This window comes from Pteropus alecto, unplaced genomic scaffold (genome assembly GCF_000325575.1).
Source record: "Pteropus alecto unplaced genomic scaffold, ASM32557v1 scaffold5, whole genome shotgun sequence".
NCBI classification, from domain to species: domain Eukaryota; kingdom Metazoa; phylum Chordata; class Mammalia; order Chiroptera; family Pteropodidae; genus Pteropus; species Pteropus alecto.
In genome coordinates this window covers 11,686,197-11,696,635 of record NW_006441953.1, presented here as the reverse complement: position 1 = coordinate 11,696,635, position 10,439 = coordinate 11,686,197, and the positions used below count along the sequence as shown (strand labels likewise).

General features: G+C 32.3%; 1 pseudogene; it reads left to right on the top strand.

Annotated features, from left to right (window-relative positions):
- Positions 1–3,498: 3,498 nt before the first annotated feature.
- LOC112485691 lies at positions 3,499–3,614 on the top strand (annotated as a pseudogene).
- The last annotated feature ends 6,825 nt before the right edge of the window (positions 3,615–10,439 follow it).

Sequence of the window (10,439 nt, the reverse complement as noted above, 5' to 3'; positions counted from 1 at the left end):
TAACTATATGTTAAATAAAATGTCCTTTCTAAGTCTTTTAATTTCATACTTGATTTTTTTCTAAAGTCATTCATTTGCTATTCTGTAAGCATTTTAACTACATAAAGTTACCATTTGCTAACTATCACTAACATCACATTTTATTGTCTTAAATTAAATTTTGTTTGGTCTCCCAAATAACACTTGCAGATAATCCTGATTCAGTTTCCAGGTCTGGCTTTCCCTCTCCCTAACAAAGAAAAATGTTTCCATAAAAATGTAGGAATTCTCCACAGCCATTCATGGGAACATCCACTGGACATTGTTTACTTTTCTGCATATGCTAATAAGCTTGCAGCTGCTGACACTTCAGTCTCCTGAAATCCAAAATCACTTGGGTCAAGGCTGCTGCCTCACTTCCCATTCTTTTAACCTTTAGAGTTTAAATCTTCTATCACTTCTCTACCCAGACATTCAACATAATATTTTCTTTGGCATCTTTCATAGTAATAAGCAATGTTTAGGATTTGCCTTTTGGATATTCCAACATTCCTCTTTATTCTAACACACACACAAATTAATCTAGAGGGGTAAACTGAGGCCAGTCCATAGGAGACAGGCTTAGTGTATCCCAGAGCTTTTTTGAATGCAAATGGTATTTGATTTATATTTCATTCAAGCTAATGAGTCTATACATTGAAAAGTACCATGTAATTTCTCAATAAATTTTCCAGCTACCTTAAATTTTCAGAAATGCCATCCTATTGTAATATATTCTAACTATATTTTATGGACTTTGTGTAATGTAAATCCCTAATTAAAAAGAAAATATGTTTATACAATCACTTATAACCCAAATATGAATATATGTATATATAAATATATATTAAAACACATACATATATCTGTATATATATATGTATATGTATATATACAGTACCTACATTTTTATTGTATTAAGAGATAGTCTGTTATGCCCTTGGTTGCTGGTAGGAACACTGAAGATCAGATACAGTAATCAGGTCAAACTGGAATATTACAATAGATTAAATAATTTGTCTTTTATTCTCCTGCTTATATGCTACTAACTGCTGCATGAGCAATCCTCCTAAATATATTACTCTGTAGTTATACATTATACAAATACCTCTGATGGCTTTTCTTTGCTCAAAAGTCTTCAACATTGTTTTAATTTTTGCCTGGAAATAACCATTATAAAAATGTTTATTCTAATAAACTGTGCCTATGAAATCATAATTTAGATTATCTGGTAATGTGTATAATTCATTACAGGAGGATATAATCAACTATTTTTTTCCCCAGTATGTAAAGTATACCATCAAGCTAGTGAATGACCACGACTTACCAATGGGCTAAACTGAAACATTCTAATTTATATTTCTGAAAACATAACTTACTAGTCCACTTTAGAAATTAATTAATAATAAGTCTTTTTCTGAATACTCCATGTGTTACATCACAGATGTAATTTATTGACTTGAAGGATAAATTTCACACTCAAATTATCAGTAGAAGCCCTGCACTATACAGTTCCTATTTACTTCTTTGACTGTATTTTCCAATAACCCTATTCCACAATCATCCTCAGAACATGCTTCTATTCATTCTATCTGAAAAACTTTATTTATAACATTCCACTCCTCTTTATCTTTTTTCGTCTCCTAGTCCTACCTCCTCTTAATCATCCTTGATAGTAAATATTTACCATGAATTTGGGCCTATAATAATCTAGTCACTTTTTTGAAATCAACTAGGACTTACTATTCTGACAATACATTTGATTACTTTTATATACTACCACAAAGTCTAAATACACCATGCGTGTGTATGTACATTATAGACACTATGTAATATATACATTACATATAGACCACATGTATGCATATGAGGACACACGCATATAGCATATAGATTTCTTCTGAACTCACTATGAAATTTGTAAGTCTATCAGCTGATGTCATCTTGTCCTATAAGATACATGACACTACCTCAGTTCTCATATAAGGCAATATCCTAATCAATATATCAATTCACAAGAACATACAATCTTCTGATTTTATACTGCTTCCTATTGATTCCAGATTTCACACATGTATAGCTTCTTGTTGCTGCCATCTGCTACTGACCTCTTCCCACTGTGCCATACAGATCTGGATTCAGCTGCCAATCTCCTTTTCAGAAAGGGTGGGGAGGGAGAATTAAATATTTTAACTGGCCATTTTGTGTATTTCAAACTTTAATACATTGAGAAAAAAATAAAGGACTTAATGTTTGATGATTTTCTCTCCTCTTGCTCTCTTTCTCTCTTCTCCCTAAAATTTCTGTTTGCTGATTATGTAACATACAATTTGTACATGAGTCTGGCCTTTACATTAATTGTGACTTTCTCATCTTATATTACTTATATTGGTTCAAGTCATCCTTTGTAAATGAGTTCAGAATTTAACAGTTACATTTTTTCAACAGGATATTTTATTCTCAGCAAGTCATCCTTTCCAACATACAGGCTTTGATATTATAGTAAAAAAAACATCACATAGAAAAATACTTTTTCTCAACTTCCTGGGTGTTTCTTAATAAAAACATCTCTTGTTAACTGTAAAGGCTGAATGATGATAAAATCAAGAGGTCTTCAGAGGTTTCTTGAACAGCTACAGTATCTTAAACACTAGAGTTGTTTATTCATTTTCATGGCAGAGTGGAGTTCCAAATATCTCTGGTCCTGATTTTAATGCAGAATATGTTGTGAAAAATCAACTGAGGCTAACTTATTTTCCTTAAAAAATTTTTCCAAAAGGGTAAAGTTAACAAAAATTCCTATATACAAACAAAATAACAGAACATTATAAGCACTTAAATTTCAAAAGACACATAAATACAGATTCAATTTCAAATAAATCCAAGTTCAATCTCCATTCTAGTATTTTCTTATCACATACATGTTTTCATTAAGGAACAGTGTATTAAGAAGAGGAGAAAGATAAATTAATACATCTTTTGAGCTACTGCTTTATGTGAGGCACAGTGATTGGTGTTTGAGTAAATTGATTCACCAGCAGAAAGCTCTGAGTTAGCTACTACTCATAAATCAAATAAGAAAACTGAAGCTCAGAAGCATAGCATTTATTCATTAATTTAAAAATACCGTCTTTTTTAGTTGTCTCTAACGTTGGTATTCAAAGCATGATCCATGAAGCAACAGTATCATCATCATCTGGGAGCTTATTGAAAAAACAGAATCTCAGGTCCTTCCACAATCTTCTGAGTCAGAATCTGTATGTTGACTTTAAACCTGGGGTAATTTGTATGAACATTAAACTTTGAGAAGCACTATGCCAATGGTCTTTCCAAGATTTTAATCTTTAGAGTCTCTAATTTAAAAGTTTGAAGCATATTTTTTAGAAGTCAAAGTTTATTTTAAAGTGTGTATTCGGTTAGCACGTCTGCTGTACACACAGAAGGTTCTCATTTGGTGCCCCAGAGGAGCCTCTGTCTGTGGTCTATAGCCATGCCACCTTGAATAAGCCCAATATCTGATCTTAGAAGCTAAGCAGGGCTGGGCCTGGTTAGTACTTGAATGGGAGACCATCTAGGAAGACTAGGTGCTGTAGGCATAAATAATAACAAATAATAAAAATAAATAAATAAAAATAAAAAAATAAAGCATGTATTTCTCTCTGAGGGCTACTACATAACAAGAATTGCTTGATTTTTTAAAACTGTCCTACATTACACATATATATTCTTAATAACCCCAAATAATTACAGCGTCTTACTGGAAGCTTAACAGACTACCAGATAATGACTTAAACACAAGTTGCACTTCCCTATTTTCACCTCCCTCTAAACACAGGTTTTCATATTTCTAATGAATAAATTGAACTGAACCAGTAGAGCCTTGGAGGAGCTCACCAGCTCTAAAAGCTGAGCGTCTGTCTGCCTCTTGACAGACAGGTTCTGGCCTATGATCGAAGAGCTGAGCCAAATTACTATTCAGAAGCAGAACTTCACTGGTATTAATGCTTCAAATTTGCTTGTCAACTACAGATTTTTTTTTTTTAAATAATGAATTCAGTATCAATCTTATATAACATGTTCCCAAATTATCAACTATATCATTACTGACTAAAATTTACTACAATAGATTTTACTCATTATTTTAAGTCATAATCTTCTATTACAAGGTATATTGCTATTTGATCAAAAAGACTAGTTAATTCTTAGCATTATAATATAAGTTATTACTGTAAAAGAGGAGTTAGTTGAATAAAAATGAAAGGAAAGATTCAAAAATGTAAAAATAATTTAAGCAATTCTTTGGTGCATTCTATGAGTTAATAAGAATTCCTAATCCTATGATGCAGGAAGAATCACAAGATAATAAAAATCCAACACAGAGAGTCCAAAACTCTAATTTACTTTTGTCTCCCATCAGTTCCAATTGTCAATTAGCTGGAAAAAAAATAGAGACTTACATGATCACACAACTGAAGACAAGGTTAAGGGCATCATGTAAAATTCTCTTGGTTTTACCCTTTCTCCTTGCATAAGTTTCAGACTCATATCAGCTAATATCATGGATACCAAATGTCTACCTATTCCAGAATTCAGAAAGTCATATCACTCCATCCAGGGGAGAGATCTCCTTTACTTAAACATTTTTAAAAAATAAATAAAAAGTCTTCAGTCTTCTCTGATTGTTCTTATCTAGGTCACTTTCTCATCACTAAATCAGTGACACTGACTAGGTGATTCTCAGCTACTTTACACAAGAGCTGAATGTTGCTCATATAGTTGCTACACAGTTTTGGAGGCCTTGAGTGGGTAGAGCAGAGACAATAAAATTTATGTGCTCTTAAACACTTTTAAATCTCTGCTCAAAATTAAACACATAGTACTCAGTAAAATTATTTTTAATACTTATTTTATTGATAAAATAAAATGTGGAAAATTGGAAACATTTCTCTATTTGTTTTTCCTTTTATATTTTCTTTGCACATTTAAAATAAAAATGTCTTATTAAATATAGAAGTGTCCTGAAATTAATCTTAGCTTTCTGGAACATGTTATAGTGTATTGGTACCTTATAATGTGCATCAGTTACACATATAATTTGGTTTAATAATAAATTATAAGGTGTATGTATGTGTGTGTGTGTTGGGCATAGGGGGCTGTACTTGAGCTCTTAGAAGCAATTTTGGTTTTATTTTATCAATTATAAAATTAACTTTACTGAGTTCTTTAATTTTTAGCAGAGATTTAAAGAATTTACTATATTAATATTAGGATATAATCCTTTTTTATGTTTTATATCTATCCTTTTATAGGTGTCTATCACCTTGATACTCAAAATATCACAAATCTTTTATCTATTATTTAATTTAAAACACTCAAGAATTTTAATATGCCATATCAAGGCCATTGTAAAAATATATTCTGAATTCAACAATTTCTCTAACCATCCTGTTATAACCATAATCCAAGCAGTTATAACCTTTCACCTAGACTCCTTCCATAACCCTGTGTGTGTCAGCTGCTAAAATGCTCAACCCTCTGGAGCCCATAATCTCCTTAGCGCCTTAGACTCCTCAACAAATTGCCAAGGCTCTCTATCTCATTTAGAACAAAATTCTAATTTTATCATGAATGAGGGTTCATAAAATTAATAATTAGTCCATAATATCACTCTTTTTTTGTTTGCTTGGCTTAAATTTACCATCTTTCTTTCTTTTTTTTTAATATTCCAAATTTTGTCCAATCTATGAGTTATTTCACCTTGCTGCTTTTTCTGGCTCACATTTACTCCTAGGACTCTCTGACATTTCATTCTAGTTTCTATTCAAATGTTATCTCTCAAAAAGGCCTTATCCAACTACTCTAAAATGCACCCCCCTCGTCTTAATTCCTTTATTTTTCTTGAGAGCATTGCATGCTGAACTTGTATCCCATATTTACTTAAATACATTGTAATTTTCTGTCTTCCTCTAAAATGCAACTTTATAAGGGCAGGGATTTGCCTCCTTTGTCCATTGCTTTATCTTTCAGTTGCTACATATACATTTGTTCTTATTTTAGGAGACCGTATGGTAGCAGCCATCAGTTCTGCCACATACAGATTGTATGATTCTGGACAATGTTTATTAAAAGGCCAAAAGAGTCACTTATATGAGCCATTCAACTGAATGTGTTTATCCAAAAAAGAGGAATTAAAATACCCTCTTCCTAAACTTAATTATAAGAATTAAATAAGAGCGATTACAATATTGTCCTGCTAAACTTGATTATAAGGATTAAAGGAGATAGAACAGTGCTTTTCCCATTTCCTAGAAATTATATGGGAAGTCATCAAATAATGACTTTCCTGTCTTTTTCCTTTGTGGTTGACTAGAAACCTCATTAGCATCAGAAGTCGCATTTTTTCTTTTCTTTTATCCTTTTTCTTTTTTCTCCCAGAACAATTATCTCAGGGCTTGAATTGATATTTAATAATCTTGAGTTACTGGAAAGAGTTTCAAACTTTACAGGGACTGAAACAGCCAAAGTAAACAGCATTGCTGCTAATTACACATCATAAATTAGCACTTGGAAAGTCTGTTTTCTTATCTCAAGGCACATATTTTGATGCTTCTTTCCAAGTGACTGCCTCTTAGGTGTTCAATGAAAAAGGACCTGAAATTAGTGCCGAGTCCCTTGAAACAAAATCAGCAGAATGTATTTACCAAAAAATTCACTTTGCACATGTTTCAAGTTTATGTGCATGCATAGCTCAACCATTTGGTTAGCCCAAAACATTAATGGGATCTTAAAATAATTATAACCCAAAATCAAATCTCAGATAATGAACAAGGTGTCAAGTTTACTCTAGGGCTATGACTATTTCATTTTCCAGTTAAAAAGTCTGTAACAACTCCATTAATGATCACATTTTATCTCTGGCTGATGCTCTGAAAACTTTTCCTTTAGTTAAAAAGGCATGTCCTATGACATTTTTGTTTGTATTATATATAGAGAGAATATTCTTGAATGTGTTCCTCACAATAAATTACATTGTATTATATATACAGAGAGAATATTCTTGAATGTGTTCCTCACAATAAATTACATTGTATTATATATACAGAGAGAATATTCTTGAATGTGTTCCTCACAATAAATTACATTGTATTATATATACAGAGAGAATATTCTTGAATGTGCCTCACAATAAATTACATTGTATTATATATACAGAGAGAATATTCTTGAATGTGTTCCTCACAATAAATTACATTGTATTATATATACAGAGAGAATATTCTTGAATGTGTTCCTCACAATAAATTACATTGTGAGGAACACATTCAAGAATATTCTCTCTGTATATATAATACTACTTGCCAATACTCTCTATATTACTATATCTTTGCATAGTGACTAAAAATTTTCAAAACAAATTCATAATAATAACCTTATTTTTAACTTGCAACAACTCACTGAGCATAAAGGGACTGCTATCCTCATTGTGCAATGAGAAAACAAGTCTGAAGAAGACTTCAATGTTGTAGCGTGAGCTGTAAATCTAAGACCAGAACACAGGTTCATTGTACCTTCTTCAGTCCCTTTATACCGTGCAAACTGTATTCTAATGCATGGCAGGCATAAGGGATGGGGGATGTTTTACGAAGTAAAAAATGGTGGTAATAGTTTCAGGGATGAATCTAGACATCTAATGGAAACTGATGGAAAATATGGGGGGAATCACAAGGAGATTTCCAGAGAGTGCCATGGCAGCTCCCGTTAGCTGTGAGGACTTTAGAGGGGAGACAATGAAATGTAAAGTCTCTTTCCAGGAGCAAGAAGATTACAGAGGCATACCCTTCACTCATAGGACATTGGTGGAGATATCGCCAATGGGGTTGTCTGATCTAAAGGTCTAGGAGCTCTGTGACTCCCTTTTCTTGCATAAGAAAACTACGGTAAATTTCTCAGTAGTCAAGATAAAGCCACAGAGCTCACATTCACTGCTTTAAGAAGATACCTTTTTAATCAATATAGAGGAAGATATAAATGATATCTCCTTGCTTGTGAGTTCTTTGAAAAGTTCTATGAATATTTGTTTCACATGAACTAATGTTACATAGTAGGCACTGAACAAATACTGGTTGAATGCATGGAGGTTATGACAAGTTCAAATAAAAAGATGACGGAAAGGAGAAACTGAAGACAGCAGAGAAACCTCTGACTTCCCAATTCTATTCTCCAATTAAATATAAAAGATGACTCATGACTTGCTAAAAGCCTATAACACTATTTTCTTTTGCATGATATATTTATAAAATGAGATTATCTGAATCTCACACATATGAAAAATTTATCTATAGTCCCATTGCATAGACTTTTCTTATATTTTTCATATTTCTGAGCCATAACTTCCTTACAAGTTTGTGACAAGCCCATTGTATTTTTCTAACCTCCACAAGCATGGAATATTCTGAATAGCAAGGACAAATACAATTCTAAAAATGTGTGAGAATCAAACAATTTTATAGTGTTGCTCTAATTAAGCCTTTATTTTAATGTAGCTCTCTGCAGTAGAAAAGATTCCAATTAAATTTCATTTATGATCAAGTCAATTCATTTCAATTAAAATAGTTTCTTTCATCTTATTTTGAAAGTTCAGCAAAATATGTTCCCAGTATTCATTCTAATATGGCAACTCTAGAATGAAAAATGCCTTAACCAATTGTTTTGAATGCCATACGGTAATATTTCACATTCTCTTCTCTTCATAAATAACCTGAAAAGTATAGTAAACATTAGTTAGGCAGACATGAGTGACAGAGGAACAAAGGAACGAGGGCCCAGCCCAGAGATAGATAAAAGATATCTATTTAACAATAATGAAAGCAGCAAACATTTTGGACTGTCAGGTTATAGAGACGCGTTCAAATCCAGGCTCTGCATCTTTCTAAGTGTGTGACCTTGGGCTAGTGATTCAATACCTTTCGACTTCATTGCCCCATTGGTAAAATGAGTATAACAACAGAATCTATCTGACAGGGTTTGGTAAAGATTAATTAAGCTAATTATTTTAGAGCGGCACTGGACCCAGCTGAAGTACTTAATAATCAGTGTCTATTAGTTTCTTTCAAATGATATAAAGATCTAAAGAAGAAAAAGAACCCTACAAACTCTCTAATTCACCTCAAAAGAAACAAAAGTCATTGTAAATTATTTCATGACAAGAAAGGCATCATCAATCATATAAAACCACTAAACCGTATAATAGATAAAATAGAGATAGTTAAACCCACTTAAATTTAAATGTCTATCCACCTTAGATCATTTCCAGTGTAATGTTCCTTTCATTTCCAGCCATTAAATGTGTTCATTTACACAAGCAGTTTTTCTCTCAAAGATCTCATGAATGAGCACAAACATTCTGAAGGCAAAGGCTTGTTATATTTGGTTATTTTGCCGTCGTATAAAAAGAAATGGTCTTTGTAGAAAAGTTAAATTATATATACAACAAACTGTATCTGACTTGCAGAAAACATTATGAAGATACTTATATTAAAACAAATATAGTAATCCTTCAGAGGTAATCTTCATGTGTATGCACACAGGCACATATTTATAAGCCATTAAATCTTTAGCAGTGTATATTAGATCTGCAAGCTATGTTTGTAATAAAAGAACTGGTTGGGGAATTAGTATCTTCCTGATGCCAGGTAGCACATTTTTGTGATTTCTGTTGTATGATTTTTCCTCTTGCAACATAATGACCCAGGACACACATCAACTATATATAACTGAAACAAATTTATAAGAAATAATCCAATGACAGATGCGTTATTTCCTCAATGCTAGTCTATTTTTCACAAATGTAGTCTGTGACTCACAAAATTGATTTCTTAAACTAATAATGTTTATCACATATTAATAATGGTGAGGTCTAGATGTGGCAGTGTATTTAAAAGGCTCCCAACTACGAGGTGTGTCTACTCCTCTGAATCCCTTCTTGGAATCAGAGGATATTCACTTATTTGCTCATTAATACACATTTACTGAACACCACTAGGTGCTCAGGTCTAGAAGTATTGGATACAGCATCGAATAAAATGTGTATTTTCTCAAAGAGGTTTCTCTTGTGTAGCAATGGTATCTGTCCCACTTTCTTCATTAAGAACCCAATACCAGTGTTATTTGCCAATTATATCTCAAGAAACCTGTAAAAAGAGGAAAAAGCAATATAAAGTACAAAAAAAATCTAAGAACAGTAAAAAACTAATATCAGACTAAAATAATCCAGGTCTTAGGGAGGAAATGTTGAAGAATATAAAACTCTCTGTAAATATATTCTAACATAGAGAAAGAGGAATGAGAGCTTGAATTTTCTCTTCTGAAAGAAATTAAGATAGAATATAGCCCGTGATTGAAAAGAAAGGTGTGTCAAGCAC